The sequence below is a fragment of the Oncorhynchus masou genome, chromosome 22 (genome assembly GCF_036934945.1).
Source record: "Oncorhynchus masou masou isolate Uvic2021 chromosome 22, UVic_Omas_1.1, whole genome shotgun sequence".
In the NCBI taxonomy this organism is placed as follows: domain Eukaryota; kingdom Metazoa; phylum Chordata; class Actinopteri; order Salmoniformes; family Salmonidae; genus Oncorhynchus; species Oncorhynchus masou.
The window spans coordinates 55,410,999-55,423,165 of NC_088233.1; the positions used below are offsets into that span (position 1 = coordinate 55,410,999).

The window sequence follows — 12,167 nt, forward strand, 5'->3', positions numbered from 1 at the left end:
GTGTTCTTTCATGCCGTCCCTAGGAGGGGTGCGTCACTTGAGTGGCTCTACGCTGCCTTGTCTCAGGATGGTAGGTTGGTGGTTGAAGATATCCCTCTAATGGTGTGGGGGCTGTGCTTTGGCAAAGTGGGTGAGGTTATATCCTTCCTGCTTGGCCCTGTCCGGGGGCATCATTGGATGGGGCCACAGTGTCTCCTGACCCCTCCTGTCTCAGCCTCCAGTATTTATGCTGCAGTGGTTTATGTGTCGGGGGGCAAGGGTCAGTCTGTTATATCTGGAGTACTTCTCCTGTCTTATTCGGTGTCCTGTGTGAATTTAAGTATGCTCTCTCTAATTCTCTCTTTCTTTCTCTCTCTCTCTCGGAGGACCTGAACCCTAGGACCATGCCTCAGGACTACCTGACATGATGACTCATTGCTGTCCCCAGTCCACCTGGCCTTGCTGCTGCTCCAGTTTCAACTGTTCTGCCTTATTATTATTATTTGACCATGCTGGTCATTTATGAACATTTGAACATCTTGGCCATGTTCTGTTATAATCTCCACCCGGCACAGCCAGAAGAGGACTGCCACCCCTCATAGCCTGGTTCCTCTCTAGGTTTCTTCCTAGGTTTTGGCCTTTCTAGGGAGTTTGTCCTAGCCACCGTGCTTCTACAACTGCATTGCTTGCTGTTTGGGGTTTTAGGCTGGGTTTCTGTACAGCACTTTGAGATATCAGCTGATGTAAAAAGGGCTATATAAATACATTTGATTTGATTTTAGCCTGTGGAATGGGTGTAGTAAAAGGCCAGCAAAACTCTGTATTATTCAGTGCACCTTGAAAGTATACCACATATACATTCTACAGACCCTACTGAGTACTCTCAACCCCCCTTTTACATCAGCACAAATAATTGTGTTTTCGTAATGTCAATATGTATTTCATATACAGTGATTTGCGTTGTGGCCTATGGAATGGTTGTAGTTGGCCTGAAGACCCGACTTTGAGCTGCATATAATTCCACGTCTGGGACAAATGAGCGTGTGGATCAGGAACGTTTCCTCTCACGACATGCCAGAATGCTGAATACAATTATACTTTACCGGTTGTCTGTGGGGGTGGTCCTTTTGCAGGTGGGAACGTAAGACAAAATATCCACAGAGTAGTGTTATCAACCCGACCTGCAGTATGCTGGTCTGTATATTGTTTGTATTTCCGGTTTTATGTTTCAAAACTGAAGCAATGTGCACATGACGAACACTTGGTCAATATAATGGAGCTTAACCGAACGACAAACATTTCCAGCTGATTGCGAGGAAACATGCTTTGGTCAACTACATGTGGTTACGTTTGGCTATTGTTTCCATATTGTCCATCATGTGCAATGCATCAGGATGTTGAAAATACAAGTGACAGACTGGTGCCGCAACAAAAACAGTAAGCAACGCTTTCCTGTGGATAACGTTACCATATCTCCACATCCTACCACCAAAAGGACCAACAAGATGTTCAAACGGTGAAATAAGTGGAAATGTCATTTTATTCAACATTCTGCCTTATTGGGTCTTTTTTCCAGCGATTTATTTCAGAATGATATTCATGGGTAACCATGGAAACAGTCAGATAAAAAAAATAGAAGGTGTAGTAAAAGGCCAGCAACACTGTATAATTCAGCGACCCATGAAATGATACCATTTACAGATTCTACAGACCCTACTGAATACTCCCAACCCAACTCTTACATCGGCACGAAGAATAGTTTTTTCACTATCAGCCCAGTATTGTCAACATACCAGTCTGAACATTGTATTTTTTAATAGTGGCCTTAAAATAATGTTTTTAAAACATATGTAAAGCCTTTTTTACCATAAATGTCGTATTGCATTTGCTTATGAGCACAAAATAATCGAAATAGATACAAATGTTATCTTTTGAAGGAGTTTTCCACCATACAATGTTTTTGAAACGGAGGCTTTTATTTTGAAGGTTTCCTCATTACCGTATCTGAGTGACGTCATATTTAGTGGTGCTAGCAGAATCGTAGCAGTCAGAGGAGTGAAAGATTAGTCTACGCAGAAGCATTGACAGAACTGTTCAAATACCGAAGGGTGATTTAAAAAAAAAAAAAAAGTTGTTTTGGCCCCGCACTCGACAGCAACATATAAGAGCGGATTATGATTGTCAAGAACTTGAAGAAGCGTGAGAGAAGATAAAAGACCTAAGGGTATAAATTTGAAGTGTTTTCCGGATAGAAACGGCCAAAAGTCTCGTATCTGCTTTAAAGTTCCTGTGTTGGCAGGGACGAAAATATATGCAATGTCTTTTTGGACAGGATTTTCTGACATTTATCATAAAACATATTTTATTTACAGTTGATCCTTGGATAAAGGCATATCACCCAGTAGTCGCCTACCAACGGGAAAAGTTGACTCGTCCGTGCTACTCCAGGTAATTAAGTGGTCAAACATTACCTGCTCATTCATTGCGTGGTTATTGTAACGTTGGCACAGTTGGGTCACTATGGGACTCTGTAGAGCATTTACAAAAATGAGGCACTTCAATTATTATTAGTAGTGCATCAATGTAGCAGTTGTCAAAACATGTTTTGCTGACAACTTTGTTTAAATGGCTGTTTGGAGCTCGTCTGGACTGTTGCCCATGACTTATGCACAAGGATTCACACATTTGTCGTGAGCAACAAGTGTAGACTAATGTCGCGTTTAAAACAACTGGGAATTTAAATCGGAATTGGAATTCTGAGTTGGATTACCGTTCAAATCGATTTTTGCCAGTCTGAACTAGTTTTGTCACCTGAGTTCCTAGTTGTATGGACGCTGGGAGGTCGGAGATTTCCGAGTTCCCAGTTGTGTTAAACGCGGCATAACAGTGAAACGCTTTACTTACCGCCCTTCCCAAGAACGCAGAGAGAGAGAAAATGGAGAAATAATATCAAAGTAAAAACATGTAATAATAAATACACAATGAGTAACGATTACATGCTCTATACACTGGTACCAGTGGCGAGTCTGCGCAGGGGTACGAGGTAATTGAGGTAGATATGTACATATAACTGTAGCGCCTTGTGGTCGGTCTGATGCCAAGCAGTTGCCATACCAAGTCGTGATGCAGCCAGTCAAGACGGTCATTATCGTGCAGCAGGAGAACTTTGTGGATCTAATGGTCCATGCCAAATATTTTCAGCCTCCTCAGGGGGAAGAGGTGTTGTTGTGCACTCTTCACCACTGAATTGGTGTTTGTGGACCATGATAAATCCTTAGTGATGTGGACACAGAGGAACTTGAAGCTCTCGACCCGCTACACTTACAGCCCCGTCAACGTGAATGGGGGCATGCTCTGCCCTCCGTTTTCTGTAGTTCACAATCAGCTTCTTTGTCTTGCTGAGGGAGAGCCAGGTCTCTGACCTACTCACTATAGGCTGTCTCATTGCCGTTGCTGATCAGGCCTGCCACTATTGTGTCGTCTGCAAACTTTATGATGGTCTTTGAGTCGTGTTTGGCCACACAGTCGTGGGTGAACAGGGAGTACAGGAGGGGACTAAGCACAGACCCCTGAGGGGCCCCCGTGTTGATGGTCAGATTGGTGTATGTGTTGCTGCCTTCCCTTACCACCAGGGGGTGGCCTGTCAGGAAGTCCAGGAACCAGTTGAAGAGGGAGGTGTTTAGTCCCAGGGTCCTTAGCTTAGTGATGAGCTTGAAAGGAGCTATGGTGTTGCACGCTAAGCTGTAGTCAATGAACAGCATTCTCACATAGGTGTTCCTCTTGTCCAGGTGGGAGTGGGCAGTGTGGAGTGCAATAGAGATTGTGTCATTTGTGGATCTGTTGGGGCATTATGTGAATTGGAATGGGTCCCTGGTGTCTGGGATGATGGTGTTGATGTGAGCCACGCCTTTCAAAGCATTTCATGGCTACAAATGTGAGTGCTACAGAACGATAGTAATTTAGATGGGTTTAAGCTGTATTGGAGTACTGAGAACTAAATACCCTACCAAAATTAAGTTACTTTTTCTGTTAGTGAGGGGGATCGTCTTCTGATCCAGAGATGGTGTAGGTGACTTGTGTCAAATTCCCTCCCTTGTCTGATGGATGATTATATGTGTCCGTTTTTGTTTACACAAGTGACTCAGCATTGTTAAGATTGCCATTCATGAGTTGATACTGTCTACAATAGCAGGCAGTTAACTTTGTTACTTCCTCACTTGTTACAGTGAATGCTAGGAGGTACACTGAGATGTGAAATTTCAAATTAAGGTTGACGATACCAGCCCACCAGTATGTGTCAAATCCTTTCTGCCCTTGCCTTTGACAACTTGGATTGATTCCCAGCTTGGGAAACCATACAGCACATAATATCCTTTAGTGTCAACAATATACTTTGTTTTATTTTTATTTTTGAAATGTCTCCTTTATTTAACCAGGTAGGCTCATTGAGAACAAAGTTCTCATTTGCAACTGCGACCTGGCCAAGATAAAGCATAGCAATTTGACACATTCAACAACACAGACGTACACATGGAATAAACAAAACATAGTCAATAATACAGTAAACAAAGTAAAACAAAAAGTCTATATGCAGTGTGTGCAAATGAGGTAAGTTAAGGGAGTTATGGCAATAAATAGGCCATGGTGGCGAAGTAAATACAACATAGCAATTAAACACTGGAATGGTAGATGTGCAGAAGATGAGTGTGCAAGTAGAGATACTGGGGTGCAAAGGAGCAAGATAAATAAATACTGTATGGGGATGAGGTAGGTAGATAGATGGGCTGTTTACAGGTGCAATGATCTGTGAGCTGCTCTGACAGCTGGTGCTTAAAGCTAGTGAGGGAGATCTGAGTCTCCAGTTTCAGAGATTTTTGCAGTTCATTCCAGTCATTGGCAGCAGAGAACTGGAAGGAAAGACGACCAAAGGAGGAATTGGCTTTGGGAGTGACCAGTGAGAGATACTTGCTGGAGCGTGTGCTACGAGTTGGTGCTTCTATGGTGATCAGTGAGCTGAGATGAGGCGGGGCTTTACCTAGCAGAGACTTGTAGATAACCTGTAGCCAGTGGGTTTGGCAACGAGTATGAAGCGAGGGACAACCAACGAGAGCGTACAGGTCACAATGGTGGGTAGTGTATCGGGCTTTGGTGACAAAACGGATGGCACTGTGATAGACTGCATCCAGTTTGTTGAGTAGAGTGTTGTATGCTATTTTATAGATGACATCACTGAAGTCAAGGATCGGTAGGGTGGTCCGTTTTACGAGGGTATGTCTGGCAGCATGAGTGAGGGATGCTTTGTTGCGATATAGGAAGCCAATTTTAGATTTAATTTTGGATTGGAGATGCTTAATGAAAGTCTGGAAGGAGTGTTTACATTCCAACCAGACACCTAGGTATTTATAGTTGTCAACGTATTCTAAGTCAGAGCCCTCCAGAGTAGTGATGCTGGATGTGCGAGCAGTGATCAGTAGCATACATTTAGTTTTACTTGCATTTAAGAGCAGTTGGGGGCCATGGATGGAGAGTTGTATGGCATTGAAGCTTGTCTGGAGGTTAGTTAACACAGTGTCCAAAGAGGGGCCAGAAGTATACTGAATGGTGTCGTCTGCGTCAAGATAATCACCAGCAGCAAGAGCAACATCATTGATGTATACAGAAAAGAGAGTCGGCCCTGTGACACCCCATAGAGACTGCCAGAGGTCCGGACAACAGGCCCTCCGATTTGACACACTGAACTATATCAGAGAAGTTGTTGGTAAACCAGGCGAGGCAATCCTTTGAGAAACCAAGGCTGTTGAGTCTGCCAATAAGAATGTGGTGAATGACAGAGTTGAAAGACTTGGCCAGGTCGATGAATACAACTGCACAGTATTGTCTCTTATTGATGGCAGTTATGATGTCGTTTAGGACCTTGAGCGTGGCTGAGGTGCACCCACGACCAGCTCTGAAACCAGATTGCATAGCGGAGAAGGTACATTGTTGTACGTTGTTCCATGACAAGCCAGGTCAAAACTGACCAGTCCTATAATGATATTTTCAGTCAAAATTCACAGGCTTCACTGACCGTCCTTGATGAATGGGTCACAGATTTGTATTTTTAGAAAGTTGAATTGCTTGGAATACTTCTCAGATGTCACCATGGACATGGGTATTCTGTTTGTTCTTTCCCTTTCACTTTTCATATCATAAACATTTTATATGGTGGTTGGTTGATAGTTGATTTACACCTACACTGTTCCCCAGACGTATCTAAAAACCTCTGTTGAACTGCATTTTTTTCTCTCCAAATCAATCAAATTTAGCATGGCATTAGTGATGGGGGATAAAATCAATGCAATTACAAATTGGGATATCTTTATTTTTTACCATATATCGTAATGACAATTTCGCAATATTATTTTGCGCTAGTTGGCTGTACCTTGCGCAAAAACTCCAGTATTTTCCCTTCATAGCACTTTTATTTCCATGACTGATCATAACTCGTTTTCCATGGTTCTCTCTTGTCCCTCTGCAGCAGGTGAGCAATATGTTTGGACCATGGAATAGCAATAAAATCACAGTATTGAATCACAATACATAGAATTGTGTAAATCGGAATACATATCGTATTGGCACGTAAGTACTGCGATAATAATGTATCTTGAGGTCCCCGGCAATTCCCAGCTCTGCATAGCATATGTGTGGTAGTTTGACAGAGAGATGACTCAGAACTTGACCTGACCCGAGAGCCTTTATTTGGTCGTGTTTCAAAGAGACACTCACCTCTTATTCATTTTGGGGGGGATTGGGAGAGGGGGGGCAGCCAAGCACAAGCATACTTGTAAAGGAAATGTCATGTGACACCCTGGCCTTTGAACACTTCCCTTTCCCTCAGCCGGCCGGAAGAGCTAGCAGGGGAACAGGTGTGACCCAGCTTTAGCCTGCCTGGGAAACACCACACAACCTACTGCAGCAGACTAACAGGAAACTGAAGGAGCCAATTGCAGACAGTAGATGTTGTTCTTTATCTTGAATTTAAACTTGGTTTCTTGGTTTATCAAACCAGTTGGCTGTTTACTAAACTGAGTTTTATTCAGTTAATCCATTGTCTGAACTCTAACTTTGTGGCATGATTAGAGTAGAGTAGTTTAATTGTCTCACGTACAGGGTTACAGATGTACAGTGAGCCCCAAAAGTATTGGGACAACAGTGACACATTTAGTAGTTTTGGCTCTTATACAATGACTGTCAGCTTTAATTTGAGGTTATTTTCATCCATATCTGGTCAACTGTTTATAAATTACAGGACCTTTTGTACAAAGCCCTCCCATTCTACGGGGGACAAATATGATATTCCCCCCCAAATTGCTAATCTCCTGTTAGTGTCATAGTGAGAAGTTAGCATGTCTTGGGGTATGATATTTGTGCGTCCTGTAATAGTGGTCGACCGATTATGATTTTTCAATACCGATACTATTGGAGGACCAAAAAAGCCGATACTGATTAATCGGCCATTTTTTAAATTTCTAATAATGACAATTACAACAATACTGAATTAACACTTATTTTAACTTAATATAAAACATAAATAAAATCAATTTAGCCTCAAATAAATAAAGAAACATGTTCAATTTGGTTTAAATAATGCAAAAACAAAGTCTTGGAGAAGAAAGTAATATGTGCCATGTAAAAAAGCTAACGTTTAAGTTCCTTGCTCAGAACATGAGGAACATATGAAAGTTGGTGGTTCCTTTTAACATGAGACTTCAATATTCCAGGGTAAGAAGTTTTAGGTTGTAGTTAATATAGTATTTATAGGACTATTTCTCTCTATACCATTTGTATTTCATATACCTTTGACTATTGGATGTTCTTATAGGCACTACAGTATTGCCAGTGTAACAGTATAGCTTCCCTCCCCCTCTTTACCCCATACCTGGGCTCGAACCAGGAACACATAGACAACAGCCACACTCAAAGCATCGTTACCCATCGCTCCACAAAAGCCGCGGCCCTTGCAGCGCAAGGGCAATAACTACTCCAAATCTAAAAGCGAGTGACGTTTGAAACAGTTAGCGCACACCCAGCTAACTAGCTAGCCATTAGGCTGATAGGCTTGAAGTCATAAACAGCGCTCTGCTTGCGAAGAGCTGCTGGCAAAACGCACAAAAGTGCTGTTTGAATGAATGATTATGGGCCTGCTGCTGCTCAGTCAGACTGCTCTGTCAAATCAGACTTAATTATAACACAATAACACACAGAAATACGAGCCTTTGGTCATTAATATGATTGAATCAGGAAACTATCATTTCGAAAACAAAATGTTTATTATTTCAGTGAAATACGGAACCGTTCTGTATTTTATCTAACGGGTGGAATCCCTAAGTCTAAATATTCTTGTTACATTGCACAACATTCAATGTATGTCATAATGACGTAAAATTCTGGCAAATTATTTCGCAATGAGCCAGGCAGCCCAAACTGTTGCATATACCCTGACTCTGCGTGCAATGAACGCAAGAGAAATTACACAATTTCACCTGGTTAATATTGCCTAGTAAACTGGATCAGTAGTTATAACTACTGATTATGATTGATTGTCTTTTATAAGATAAGTTTAATGCTAGCTAGCAATGTATCTTGGCCTCTACTACATTCGTGTAACAGGCAGGCTACTCGTGGAGTGCAATGGTTAGAGCGTTGGACTAGTTAACTATGCGGTTGCAAGATTGGAACCCCTGATCTGACAAGGTGAAAATCTGTCGCTCTGCCACTGAACAAGGCAGTTAACCCACAGTTCCTAGGCAGTCATTGAAAATAAGAATGTGTTCTTAACTGACTTGCCTAGTTAAATAAAATGTATAAAAAGAAAAAAAAGTATTTTAAAAAGAAAAAAAGAATCGGAAATTGGCGCCCAAAAATACCGATTTCCGATTGTTACGAAAACTTGAAATCGGGCCATTCCGATTAATCGGTCGACCTCTAGTCTGTAACGTTCTTACTCATCATTATTCACAATTCATTCAGGACTATCCGTAATCATGGCAGCATCCACATGAATGTAACAGTGTTTAGAAACATTATATTCTGATTTACAATAAGTGACTCCAAATTGATACAGCATTATTTACCATTGATTTCTATTGGGCACAACATAATGTGAAACACAAACAAAAAAATGCATCCAACAAGTTTGTAGAGTCACAAGCTTGATGTAATCGTTGCGTGCTAGGAATATGGGACCAAATACAATACTTTTGACTTCTTTAATAGCCACAAGTGAATTTGTCACTAAAAACTGCTGTTATTTCTAAATGGTTCACCCGATATGGATGAAAATACCATCCAATTAAAACTGACAGTCTGCACTTTAACCTAAGTCATTGTATCATTTCAAATCCAAAACAACACAAAATGTCACTGTCTCAATACTTTTGGAGCTCACTGTAATTACAGAGTATAGTGAAATTCGTGCGCTCTAACATTACAGGACAAATGGAAATAAGACCTGTGGAGCAGGGGGGATTGGGGTAGGTAGCTGACTAGTGGTGGCTATTCATCATGCTAAATGTCCATTGGGGTGGAGGCAGGGTAAAATGTAACTTGGTGGGGGGTTAGAAGGGGAGGGGACAATGGGAGTAGGTAGTTGACTAGTGGTGGCTATTCAGCAGCCTGATGATCTGGGGGGTTAGAAGCTATTTGCCAAGAACTGCAAAGCTGCTGTATTTTTCACGCTCAAGAATGGTCCACCACCCAAAGGACATCCAGCCAATTTGACACAACTATGGGAAGCATTGGAGTCAACATTGGCCAGCATCCCTGTGGAACACTTTTAACACCTTGTAGAGTCCATGCCCACAATTGAGGCTGTTCTGAGGGCAAAAGTAGGCTCATCTCAATAAAGGTGTTCCTAATGTTTTGTACATTCTGTGTTTGTTTGATCTAGCTAGGGGTGTGCAAACCCAGATGACGCTGTGCACCGCATGGAAATGTAGTCTTTACCCTACAGTGTGGGTTTTCGTAGGCTATTTTTCACATTTTGATCATACGTTGCTAACTTCAGTAAGGCCGCAAGGTAATAATGAATTTATCCACAAACCATAAATGATCTGCTATTAGTAAAAAAAACTTGAGGTTCTTTGAAATTAATTCCTTTGGTGGACTGCACGGCCATTTGAGCCGCGACTTGCATTACTGAAACAGGTGCGTCTTTCTTGTCATTGTTCACCGTTTACTCCAGTTTCAACGGTGTTATTCCCTTTTCAATGTTGAGACATACAATTTAAAGCATTAGAAAGCTAACATTATTCCATTTTTAACCAGAAGATGCCCATATTTGGCACGTTTTCTTTTGCTTAAACTTGGTGAGTAAGCTTTTGTTGAACATGAAACAAAGTATGCCCCTAGACTGATGAATTTGGGGGCTCCTGAGGGGCGCAGCATTCTAAGGCACTGCATCTCGGTGCTAGAGGCGACGCTACAGACACCCTGGTTCGATTCCAAGCTGTATCACAAGCAGCCGTGAATAGGAGTCCCATGGGGCGGTGCACAATATGCCCAGCGTCATCTGGGTTTGACCGGTGTAGGCAGTCATTGTAAATAAGAATTTGTTCTTAACTGACTTGCCTAGTTAAGTAAAGGTTCAAATAAAAAATGAATGCACTAAGTAAGTCGCTCTGGATAAGAGGGTCTGATAAATGACACTTTTAAAATGTAAGGAATGTTATTTGCCTTCATTAAAACAATGTTTTTGTTGCATATTTCAGTCCGGAACCTGCCTAGGTTTATGGGGAGTAAATGGCACACTATAGCAGTTCACAAAAAGCCTAAAATAGATGAGACTCCTATTATTCCAAAACTGCATCTTACGGTTGGAAAACATTTCCCTACTTTTATCAACCAGTCTATTTTGAATTTGGGATAAAGCTGCCATCATTTGGCAAGTAATGCAGCTTTTCTACAATGTCAGCCAATCAAAACACCTAAAAATAACCCATGGTATCAAAAACAAGGTGAAACGAGCCACTTATGATTCTCCAAATGGTAGTTTCTTGTCATTTTTGCTACCAATCTGGCCATCCAGAATCACAACACACTGACTTCTGCTCCATTAAAGTGCGCACAGTTTGAGGTACTGACAAATTCTCTAAAACAAAGTTGGAGGTGGCTTATGGTAGAGGAATGAACATTACATTCTCTGGCAACAGCTCTGGTGGACATTCCTATAGTCAAGCATGCCAATTGCACACTCCCTCAACTTGAGACATCTGTGGTATTGTGTTGTGTGACAACTGCACATTTAGTGGCCTTTTATTGTCCCCAGCACAAAGTGCACCTTTGTAATGATGCATTTAATAAGCTTCTTGATAGGACACCTGTCAGGTGAATGGATTATCTTGGCAAAGGAGAAATGCTCACAAACAGGGATGTAAACACAATTTGCACAATTTGAGAGAAATAAGCTTTTTGTGCATATGGAACATTTCTGGGATCTTTTATTTCAGCTCATTAAACATGGGACCAACACTTTACATGTTGTGGTTATATTTCTGTTAAGTATAGTTATTGGTAATGGAAAGAAGTGAAGAGTGCTCAACCAACGTGAGTCGGTGCAACCAAAAAATAATTGAAAAGGCCCAAGGCGCTCACAGGCTACCATGGTGAGCGAGCTTTGCGCCTTTTTAATTTTCAATAAATATTGATTACCCATTTATTTGCCTGCAACTCGTTCTCCTAAAAGGTAGGCTGTATCCTGTATGCAAAACGTAGGTTAGGAGAAAGTGGAAGTGTCCACTGTCATCATTCTTCCTGCTTCATGTTCAGTAGCCATACCTGTGAGATCAGGTGCACAAGTGGTCTCTATTAAATGGAGTAGGCTGTAGTCTATGCATGGGCGGAGAAGCACTGGGCAGTTATCTTTGCAAGGATATGTACTTCCTAAATATGATTAGGCTATAGTTTACTACATTGCCTAGAAATAAATATTGATCAACCATATTTGTCTCCGTCTGAAAATTGTCCCACTCCTAAAGGTAGGCTATAAAATGTAGCTCAAGACAAAGTGCAAGTCTCTCCAACTCTGCTCTCTTCAAACTACATCTAGCCTGTTGGCTGATATAGCCCAGTAATACAGATAGCCTAATATAATGGACCAGGTGAAAATCTCTGGTAATTTGCCCTATTTCAGAGGTTATTTCTGCGCATTT

The 12,167-nt window shown here is 41.6% G+C and overlaps 1 protein-coding gene across 3 annotated transcripts in view; it reads left to right on the forward strand.

Moving 5' to 3' along the window:
• Positions 1–1,987: 1,987 nt before the first annotated feature.
• The window catches only part of peak1 (pseudopodium-enriched atypical kinase 1), a 265,673-nt gene continuing 255,493 nt past the window's right edge, over positions 1,988–12,167 (forward strand). For all 3 annotated transcript variants that reach the window (XM_064930596.1, XM_064930598.1, XM_064930597.1), the window contains exons 1-2: positions 1,988–2,203; positions 2,352–2,427. The gene's annotated coding sequence lies outside the window, so the exon portion shown is untranslated. The remainder of the gene's footprint in view (positions 2,204–2,351; positions 2,428–12,167) is intronic.